The following is an 11,087-nucleotide window of genomic DNA, read 5'->3' on the forward strand; positions in this document are numbered from 1 at the left end:
TATTAACTAGCCCTTTATTAACTAGTAGCTATAGACTATTGATAGTACTCTTAGAGATTGTTTTAATAACTACCCTACCTATAATATGACTATTTATCGCCTCTCTAAGCTTAGTAAGCTTATTATTAAAGCACTTAAGTTATAAGTACCTTGGATTAAGCCTATTTAGGCTAGAGTAGGCTAACTTAGCTTGAGTATTATCCCTATACCTCTAAGCTATTCCTCTTATCTAGTGCTATCTTTAAGAATAATAATTCTAGCTCTAGTATTTATAAAGAAGCTATAGGCTATAGTAAGATAGAAGTTAATGCTAAGTACGCTATAACTAAGTTACTTTAGTAAAAGCATATTAATACCCTTATAAAGAAAGCTAAGACTACTAGTAGCACCCCTAATCGTAAAGTATAGCCCTCTTTAGACTTATTTAGGCTAATTTAGGCTATACTAACCTCTTTATAAAATGCTTAAGTTAATACTATATTAGCTAGTTTTTAAAAGAAGATTAAAGACCTCAAAGTAAAAGTTACTACCTTAGTTATATCTTAAGCTAGTCTTCAGGGTGCTGCTAAGGGTTAAAAGATAAAAGAGATTAAGGGTAAGAAGTAGTAGCTAGCTAAGGTTAACTTCTATCTAGCTAACTACCTTTAGCGTAGGTAGGGTAGTAAGTAGTAGAATAATTATAGTTTAGTTCTAGCAGTGCCTATATAGCCTATAGTAGGCTAGATTAGGCTAGGTTAGGCTAGATTAAGGTAGGCTATCCTTTAGTAGTTTCCCTTATCTTCTAATTAATACCTTAAATTTCCATAGTTAATAATTATAGCTTTGATTTTTTAATTTTTTCTTTTTTTTTATTAAGTTTTTTTAAGTATTATAAGTAGCGTGTAGTAGCGTGTATTAGACTTAGTAGAGCTAGTTTAGCCTAATTTAGGCTAAACTAGGCTTAGTAGGCCTATTTAGCGCTATTATGCGCCTAGCCTTCCTATAAGTGCTTATATTTAATAGGTAAAATATAAGCGTAGTCCTTAAGGCTTATATACGCTCCTTTTAAGTTTTTATTCTCTACTTTTAGCTTTTCTTATACCTCAAAGGCTATTTTACCTTTTACTGAGATTTATATAAGGTGTTTTATATAATATTAGCTACTAGCTCTTAAGTATTATCTTCCTCCTTATAACTTATCTATTTAATCAAGTATTCTTATTAATTATGCTTATTCTTTCTATAGTCTAGTATTTTATCTATATAGTATACGTTATCACTATATTCGCCTAACTACTGTTATAACTATTTCTATAAGTACTTAATGTAATGGGCGGGCCTAACGGGCCGAGCGTACGACTACTTACGCCATGCATAGCCAAAAAGGCAGTAACAAGACTTCAAGCTTCTTGAAGTCTAGGTAGTCGTATAGATATACTCGCTTAGAAGCTAAGCTGTACATACGTAGGCGTAGCCTCTTACACTTAATTCACCCTTTCTTACAGTATAGTTCTAGTAGCGACGCGTAGAATACTATGTAAACACTTTTTAGGCTAGGTAGATCTACTTTAAATACTAACAGTCTAATCTAGGGTATAATAATCTATAGCTCTATATATTTCTAGTCTAGTTTCTTTTTTAGCTATAAGAATCTAATATATTTATTTAAGACTAGTACTTAGTTACATACCTTAATTAGTACTAATAGCTATTTCTTGTTAGCATACTATTTTAGATATAACTACGCTTTTTTACTATTTTTCCTACACTTCTTTTATAGTTCTAGTATTCTTCTAGTAGTTTAGTATACTATAAAGTATTCTTTTCTAAATCAGCCCTCCTTAGGCTAACTTACACTTTTTAAGTAAGTTTTATAGTAAGCTTAGAAAAGAGTAACTTAAGTAGTTAAGTAGATGCTATTACTATATGCGTATTCTCTAATTAATATCTATAGTGCTTAGTTATCTTATTCTAAGGTGTAATAGCAATAAAGATATTGCTTTAAAGTTTAGTTTTATTATTTTATTTAGCTATCTAATTATAGGTCGTAAGCTAAGGTTAATACTCTTTAAGAGTTTAAGTAGTATAGAAAGGTTTTCTAGTAACTAGAGTTTATTAGTAGGCCTTAGTCTAATATAATTCTACGTAGTACGCTATAGAGGTAGATAACCTTACGTGTCTAGGCTTAGGTAAGGTTCACTTTATCCTAATTAGCCTAAGCTAGCATATAATAGGCTATTTTAGTAAGTCTATATATAATTATAGGAATTGCGTTATAAACTACGCTAGAGAGTTTGCTTAGAGGGAGTTTATTAATAAAGTCTATTATTACCTCTTCTTATAAGTAATTAAGAAGAGGTAAGGGTGCTAACAGTCTATATAGTAAGTGCTACTAAGAGTTTACCTTTTAGTATAAAAGGCAGCTTTTATAGTATTCTCTTATTTTCTTACGCATTCTCTTCTATTAGTAGTAGTATAATAGTTTCTTAAGCGTCCTTCTTACGCTAAAGTGTCTTACTAGAAAGTTATTATAGCACTCTTCTAGTACTCTTACCTTTTCTTCTACTAAAGTAACGTGTTTAATCTTAGATTAGCCTTATTTAGGCCCTATTAGGCTATTTTAGCCTATTACCTATTTCTTTTTATTCAAAAAGCTTAAGGAGTCTTCTTCTATTTCTATATAGTCCTCTAGAGGCCTTAGCTTTTTTTAGTAAGTTTGTCCTACTTATTTGTATTCTTTTTTTACTTCTACTAGTTCCCTTATTAGAAAGCGTATTTCTTAAATTCTTATAGTTATAGCAATTACTACTTTTTCTAGTTTTATGAGTTAGGATAGTAGTTTCTTTATCTCTAGTGTCAAAGCTATATTATACCTCTATATAGAGGCTTTTATAGCCTTTATATAGTAAGGTTGTCTTAAAAGTTTATCTATAGAGTTATTTTTTCTAGGTTAATATAGAATAGTGAAGTTAAACCTAGATAGAGCTAAATAAGACTAAACCTATCTATAATTTAGCGTTTTAGTTATTATAAACTATTTAAGGTTTTAGTAGTGTATAATTAACTTAAAGTAAGTGCCATCTAAGTACCTTTGCTAGTATTATACGTTTTAGACTATAGCTAGAAGTTCTTAGTTATAAGTATCATAGTTATACTCTATATTATTTAGTTTCCTTAAGTAGAAGTTAATAGGCCTTTAGTATTATTCTTCTTCTAAGTAATAACCTAAGATGCCTATAATTACCTCTTATAAAGCGTTAACTTATACCCTAGTTTAGTAGTTCAAGTAGAAGTATATAAGTATTAAAGTTTTTAAGAATAAGTTCTTTAGCTTATAGAAGGCTTCTTTTGCGCTTTTTCTTAGTTAAAGGAGTACACTTTCTTCCTTCTACTAGGTGTGTCCTCTCTTTGCTAAATCTAGCCTTTTTTAGCTTAGTTTAGTAAAAGAGAGTGCTGTTTTAGAAAAATTCTTAATAAACTATCTATAGTAATTTATAAACCCTAAAAAGACCTTAATTTTGCGCACGTTTTATAGTTCTAGCTACCTTTAGGCTATTTTAGCCTAATTTAGGTTAATACTTATTTCTTTAAGGCTAATAATATAGCTTAGGAATTATATGCGTTAAGTATGCTATTTATACTTTAGAACTATTAGATATAGCTTAGCTTACTTTAAACTATAAAAGACTTCTTTTATATAAGCTACATGTTCCTTCTTTGAGTTAGAGAAAATTAAGATATTATCTAAGTATACTATATAGGTTACGTCTACTAGTCTTATCAGAATATAGTGGATGTACGCCTTGAACTATGTAAGGGCGTTTATAAGTCTAAAAGGTATTACTATATACTTAAAGTAGCTATATCTTATATAGAATACTATTTTCTACTCTTCTTCTATCTTGATTTATACCCTATAATATACTTCCTAAACGTTTAACTTAGTATAGATCTTAGCCCAAACTAATCTATCTAAGAATTCTATAATTAAAAGTAGAAGATAATATTTTGTAATAGTTATCTTGTTTAGGCCTTTATAGTCGATATATAACCTTATACTACTACCTTTTTTCTTTATAAATAGAATAAGAGCGCTAGCTAGCAACTCAAAATGTTCGATCTGACCTCTTATAAAGTATTTATATAAGTACTCTTAAAGTAGCCTTAGTTTAGCCTTTAAGAGGCTATATAAGAGCTAGTACAGTAGTATAGTGCCCTCTTCTAAGGTTATTACTATATCTTAGAGGCTATGCTTAGGTAGGGCTTATAAGCCCTCTTCTAAGCTAAGTCCCTTAAAATCTATATATTCTAGTAGCATTTAAGGTTTGTTAGACCTACCTAGTCTAATCTAGGCACCTCTAGCCCCTTCTAAACGTTTATAGTTCTTATTAGTCCCTTTTAGGCTAACTTTGCTTACTATAAATACTAGAAGCGCGTATACGTCTATAAAAAGCGTTCTTAACGTCTTCTTAAATTCTATAGCCCTTTCTAAGGCTATCTTTTAAAATTTTACTTATGGTTAAGCCTTTTTACTTCTAAAAAGTGCACGCTGTTGCGCGTAGTAGATCTTAGGCTAGTAGTTATTAATATAGAGTAGTCTAAGATATATCTGGTATCTTTTGATTACTACTATAACAAAAGGCACTTTTTATATCTTTATTCCACTTCTAGAGTTTATAATATCTACGTTTACTATGACAGTACTATATAACTAGATATTAGAACTACCTAACTATTATACTATAAGGTTTAGTAGTGCCTTCATTCTTGGATTATTCTCTTTAGCTAGGTGAATAAAAAAAAATGTTTAGTTAAGATCCCCTACCTATAGGGCTATGAATGATATTTAATTAGCTTATCTAAACCTTTATAGTTAGCAATAGCGTATGCATTATATGAAGTGCTTCTCTAAGAGTTTCTAAGTCGCTAGCTACCTATAACTTAGTAATATAGGCTAAAAGGGCGGCTACTTACCTTTTTAGCTTTTAGCTTTTCTTAAAGTGTTATTAAGAGCGCTAAAACTACTTACGTAGGCTTCCTTATATTCTCTAGTAATACATCTAAGTTTCCTACACCTAAAGTAGTTCTTATTAAATGTCTTCTTCTTACTTTTAGGCTTATTAGGCTACTTTAGGTTATTCTTTCCTAAGTTACTCTACTTTAGCCTTTTCTAAGTCTTTTAGTCGCCTACGTCTATTGTAGAGAATTAACTATAGTATAGTTTTTCTCCTCTCTTTATTGCCTTCTCTTAGTAGTAGCAATTCTATATTAGTTATGCCTAGCTATTTACGTCTATAATAGTGTTCTATTACACTAGGTTTAGTAGAAGTAGGCCCTTTTAGACTATAAAAACTAGAGCTTTAAAGAAATCTATTATTCTCTAATCTTTACATTAGAATTAACGTAATTCAGTCTAAAGTGTATTAAGTTTAGATAAACGATTACTTAGGTACTAAGTCTAGTCCTATTAAATAGTTTTTAGAGCCTAGTAGGCTAAAAGTTATTATAATTCTTCTAGCCTAAGTGCGTTGAGTATTTCTATCTTAAATTCTGCCTATATAGGTTCTTATTTAGTGTTCTTCTACTAGTTATCATATATATAGGCGTCCTAGACTATATAAAGTGTATTTAATATATATCTTATTCTAAAGTTAATACTTCTAGCCTCTATACTAAAGTTCTTTAGACTTCCTTAGAAGGTAGCTTTATATTCCTATTCTTAGTAGTTATATTTAGCATAGTTGTAAATTATAAAATAAGTTAGTTACTTTAGTTAAGAGGTGCCTAAGTTAAGTTCTATTAAGGTTGCCTAGATCTATTAGAGTTCTATAGAGGGCGCCTATAGCGCTATTAGAATACCCTCTTCTACTTATTACTTGATTTCTATAAGTTAAAGTATCTCTTGCTTATCTTAAGCTTTTTAGTACTATTCTTTAAGTTTCTATAGTCTTAAGTATAAGAGAAGAGATACTATTTTTTCCTGTACTAGCTTAGTCTAACTTAGTTTGATTTAAACTAGTTTAGGCTCTATTAGGTTAATAGGCTCTAAAGTAGGTTAGAGTAAAGTTACTTAGGCTTGTCCTCCTTCTAAGGGGCTTAGTTAGTTTAAAGGCTCTCCTTTATCTCTTAGTAAGGCTATTCTTGTCTAGCTTTAAGCAAGGCAGCTAGCACTACTACTTATTATGCTAGCTCTTCTCTCTATAAGGTGTCTTAAGACGAAAGGATTTAAATATTAAGACTACTGATAACTTGAATATAGGAAAGGAAAGTAAGGGCTTAATAGTAGCAGTAGGTAGTATTATGTTCTAAGACAAATCCTTAGCCTCTCTTTTGTATAGGCTTAAGGCTTATATACTATAAGCTAGCTAGTGGGCCCTTGACTAAGCCTCCTCCCACGGCTAGGAACGTGGTGCCTAACACTATTCAGGCTAGTATAGTAGCTAGTAGAGTTACTTAATTATTACTATTTATATACTCAAAAAAGCTTAGTTTACGCTACTAGCTTAAGCCTCTTTTTTATGTTTCTTTAGGCTATTTTTACTATAAAATTACTTTTAGCTTAAAAAGTATTTAAGTAACTTTAATTTCTGAAGTTTAGAATTAATTATTCTACCAATATGAATCAAAATTTAATACCTAAAGCACCTTACTATTAAGTTGCAGCTTAGTAAAAAGATATTAATATAGTATCTCAAGGGCTAGCGTATACTAATAAGTATAGGCTAAGAGCTTATAACTAACGCCATAATAAAGTTTTTTTAGCTCTACCTTTACTTTTACAAGCTATTTTACTATTTCTATAAGCGCGTAGTAGATTATCTAAAAGCCAATAGCACTAAAAATAGCATCCTAAGTATTATAATAAATTTTAGTATTACTTTATATACTAGTAAAATTATTAGTAATACTATAAGAAAAATAGAAGGTATAGAGATGTTAAAAAAGAGTTAAAATATTAATAGTAAAGCCTCTTATTTATTACTTGATAACGTAATAAGCGCCTTTAGCTTTACTAGTAATAGTAAGGCTAAAATAAATATTATAATTTATATAATAACTTATAAACTTATTATAGTAACTATTTAGGTAGTGCTACTTTAGGTAAGTAGTTATAACCTTTAAATACCACTTATAGGCTACTAAGTTAGTATTATAATTAGTTTTTAATAGTAAGTTAAGAAAGCAGAGATAAAAGTTAGAGAACTTAGTAGTTCCTTTACGATTTACCTACCTATCGATAACTTAATTATAACTAAATTTAGTGAATAGCTTAAGCTAAAATTAGCTTAAAAAATCCTTATTAAGGTGCTACTAGTAAAGTATAATTATAGGTTATTTAAAGATATTTTGAAAAGTATTTAAAAAACTTAATCTTAATTACTTAGCTATACCCGTATAGTAATTTTCTCTAACTTAGATAGAGCCTACAGGTAGCATAGTACCTAAGCAAATAAAGACTTATCTTAGTAGTAAATAAGCGCAATACTAAATTATATTATATAGTTATACTTATTTAAGATAACAAGATTGATAAAGGAAAGTAGTATTTATTTATCTTATACGTGTAGTCAGTAATAAGCGTATTTAGTAACTTTTTAAAGTTTTTAAGATAGTATAAGTAGATGAAAAAGAGGTGTATAATATACTTCTCTATATTAATTCTATACTTAGCAATGTATTGAAATATTTCAATTTCTCTACTAATCGGTAGTAAGTTATTAGCGTAAGTATTTAAGCTAATAAGATAATACGTATAAACTATTTTTAACTTTGTATATGCTAGAATTAGTAATATGCTTATAATACCAAAATGATTTCGTAATAGAGACTTACTCAAACTAATACTTTTCTTACTTTAACTTCTTTAAAAATAACTTAGTTTTCATATTAAAACCTAGTTATTAATAGTAGTACGCTATAAATTAGTTCTTAGTATTCTATTACGTTTTTTAAATGGTAGAGAACTTAGCGCGCACTATCTATAGCGTATAGTTTAGACCTTATAATACTACCTAAATTTTTTTTAACCTCTTCTCTAGGAATGCTTTATAAATCACTTTTGAGTACTAAGTAAATATCAATCTTTCTTTACGTAGTAAGTAATTATAAGTAAAGCTTTTTTAATCTTTTTTATAATTTAACGTTTTACTAACTTTTTAGTTATATAAAGTGCTCTATAAGTAACTAAAATCTTATTTCATAATTTATCTTCTATTATAACGTACTCTACTATAATTCTAGTTCTACTACTTTTTTACTTAAGTGTAGTAACCTCTATTAGTTATAATATATTATAACTTAAATTACTAGGTTACTACGTTTTTCATATGAATTATACGTAATACTATAGTCGTTAGCCTACTTATCAACTATATTAAAAGCTTTATTATAGCTATTATATAGAACTTCTAGTAGCAGTAGGTGCTTATATTTAATAAGTAAGGCCTCTTATAAACTATTAATATCATACTCTATAACACTATAGAGCTTACTATAATTCTATTAGTATAGCGTATATTTAGTACTTTACTTATAGTATAAAGGCTTAAGCTATATAGCTTTATAAGCTATAGCTTTATAGGCTATAACCTTATGTCAAGTAGCTTTATAGAAAGTAGCTTTATAGGCAAAGGCATCACTTAATAACTTTAGTTTTTACTTAGAATTAGTATAGCCCTCCTAAACTAACTTATTTTTATTAGACTTAGACTTGATTATATAGTAAATTAGCTACTAAGTTGTGTTATCAAATTGAATAGTATTATATGTAGTAAGTAATATAATAAGAAGCAAAATTAATCAAGTTTTTAGTATATTTTAATAATTTTTATACGTGATATAGTATAGGTTAAGATAGCTTAGAGGCTACCTAGCTTACCTAAAATATAACACTAGCGCTTTATACTAAATAGGTATTATCTAGCTACTTAGTAAGTTATAAAAAAAGAGCTAAGTTATTTAATTTTAGTGCTAACTCTATAGAGTTTAGATGCCGCGCCCCTAATGCAGACCCCGGCTTTAAGGTGGGTGAGATAGCTATTAGTGGTGGGTTGTTTAACCATTGCCCAAAATTACGGAAGAACAAATCACGGATAACTACTAAGCGCTAGTGCCAACGCTGTCTAGCTACGTGGTCTGGGGGGATGGCGCAGTGGTGGAGCGCCTGGAAAATTTTCTGCTGTCTCACGTCAGCAAAGATCGAAGGTTCGAATCCTTCTCCCCTCACAACCATATTTATGGTCCACCCACATGAGAGAGTTACTCATTAAACTACCTATTCGACTGAGAGAGTTACTCTTTAAAACTTGAGAGGAAGACTTATTTAAAGTGAAAGGTCTAAGAGAGTTACTCACTAAAAAACTACTAGGCTACGAGCCTCACCTTCATTTAGATAACCCCCTACATTGTACCTACTTAATTTGTACCTAGATTAAATTCTAGCCTACGTAGTTACTTGCAGGCCTTAAGCCTGCACGTCTTATATAGCCCTTTGGGCTGAGAAAGGACGTTAAACTACAATAATAATAATAATAATAATAGCTACGTGGTCTTTGTATCTCGCTTTGTAATCTGTTCTGGCTCGTAACGTAGCATAAGAGACGATAGAAATTATAACATCATGTTAACATAGGCAAAGAAATGGGTGTTTTCAATTTCTCTAGGGTGTAGCAATGTGCAGATAAAATCAACTGCGGTGCATAGTACCAAACGAAAGCCTGAAGGTCGCACAGCGATGTACGACTATCGTGTTGTAGAACCGTGCGTATGGTGTCTATTTTCAGGTCATGTTTCTCCGAGCATTAGGCCGACCAAAGTTACTCAAGTAAGTACGCCAGTCTTGCGCTCATTTCCGAATCAGCCAGTGGTGAAGGCAAGTTGCTGGGCTCTACACTGCGGCAGACCAATCCTACACGAAATATAGACTGCCATGAAGGCCTCGCGGGTTTGCGTGTTCACCGTCTTTTGGATACCAAGGGCCTATTTGGTAGGACTCGGTTCAAAAAATGGAGCTGGAAACGGGCGTCGTGTTCGGTCAAACGGAGGTTTTAAAGCCACAGAGGGAGGCTCCGTTTTATTAGCGCAGCGCTCGGGAACAGACTCTACTGGAAGCCGTTACTTACGACCAAAACGGGGCGAAAGACGGGACGGAAAATTCAATCTCAAATATGGTTTTGACGCGCAACGGCATACTAAGCATCCTATTATTGATTCCTGGGGCCACGCACACCGAGTCTGAACATTTGCATGAATATCGTCGTATCGCTTGAAGCGTTTGTCGTATATGGAATACGATGCTGTGTTAAACGTGGACAGAACCCCTACACATGAGCCCGGCGATACGACTGGGAGGGATCTCAAGCCGAACCCAGCAACCTTGTTAGTACCCCAGCTGTGCTGATGCGATATCCATCCCTCGTTTGCACCGCAGTGCAACCGAAACGCTCAATTGCGATGCTGAGATTACTAGTGCTGAGCTAAGTAACTATGTACAATTCAGCGGGCCAAGACCTGGATCTGCGAAATCCTCGTACGATATTATGAGGATGCAACTGTAACCATAGCGCAACAAGTCGAATGTGACGATGCCAGAGAGGTGAGGACAATGGCCGCGCGCTGTGGGGGTGGGTTTTGAAAAGGAAACATTGGCACTGGGAGCGTAGTTGCGATGGGTTAATGCAGATGTGACGTTACGAGTACCAAGCGTGGTGGAAGGTGCACGCGCCCTGTTCACCGTGCGGCTTGGGATATTCTACTCTACGAAGGAGCTCGTATTGAGTGTCCCCACCCATCATGCACGTGTTCAGATTCTTATCACGATCTACTAGAACAACAAGCTAATACTATTTTAGATACACGTGCTGCACGGGTGTGGAGTGCAGCACTGCGATGCCCTCTTAGTAGTTAGAGCTGTAGACTCACCAGAGACCTTCTGAGCCGAAGCCTAGGAGATTTTCTTCTTCTTGCCGTAATGTCTTTTGTGTAGGGCCTGAAATGTTCAAGAGATGTTGATCTATTCATTCTACGTGCAGTAACTACCTGAATATTTATTTACTACGGTAGAGAGGCGGACCTTAATAAGCACAAGGCTCGCCGCGATCCTCCGCACC

The 11,087-nt window shown here is 32.2% G+C and overlaps 1 non-coding gene across 1 annotated transcript; it reads left to right on the top strand.

The window, feature by feature from the left end:
• Positions 1-9,116: 9,116 nt before the first annotated feature.
• SETTUDRAFT_t110 lies at positions 9,117-9,204 on the top strand. Its single transcript has one exon. It is a non-coding gene; the product is annotated as a tRNA-OTHER (tRNA).
• The last annotated feature ends 1,883 nt before the right edge of the window (positions 9,205-11,087 follow it).

This window comes from Exserohilum turcica (genome assembly GCF_000359705.1).
Source record: "Exserohilum turcica Et28A unplaced genomic scaffold SETTUscaffold_13, whole genome shotgun sequence".
NCBI lineage: Eukaryota > Fungi > Ascomycota > Dothideomycetes > Pleosporales > Pleosporaceae > Exserohilum > Exserohilum turcicum.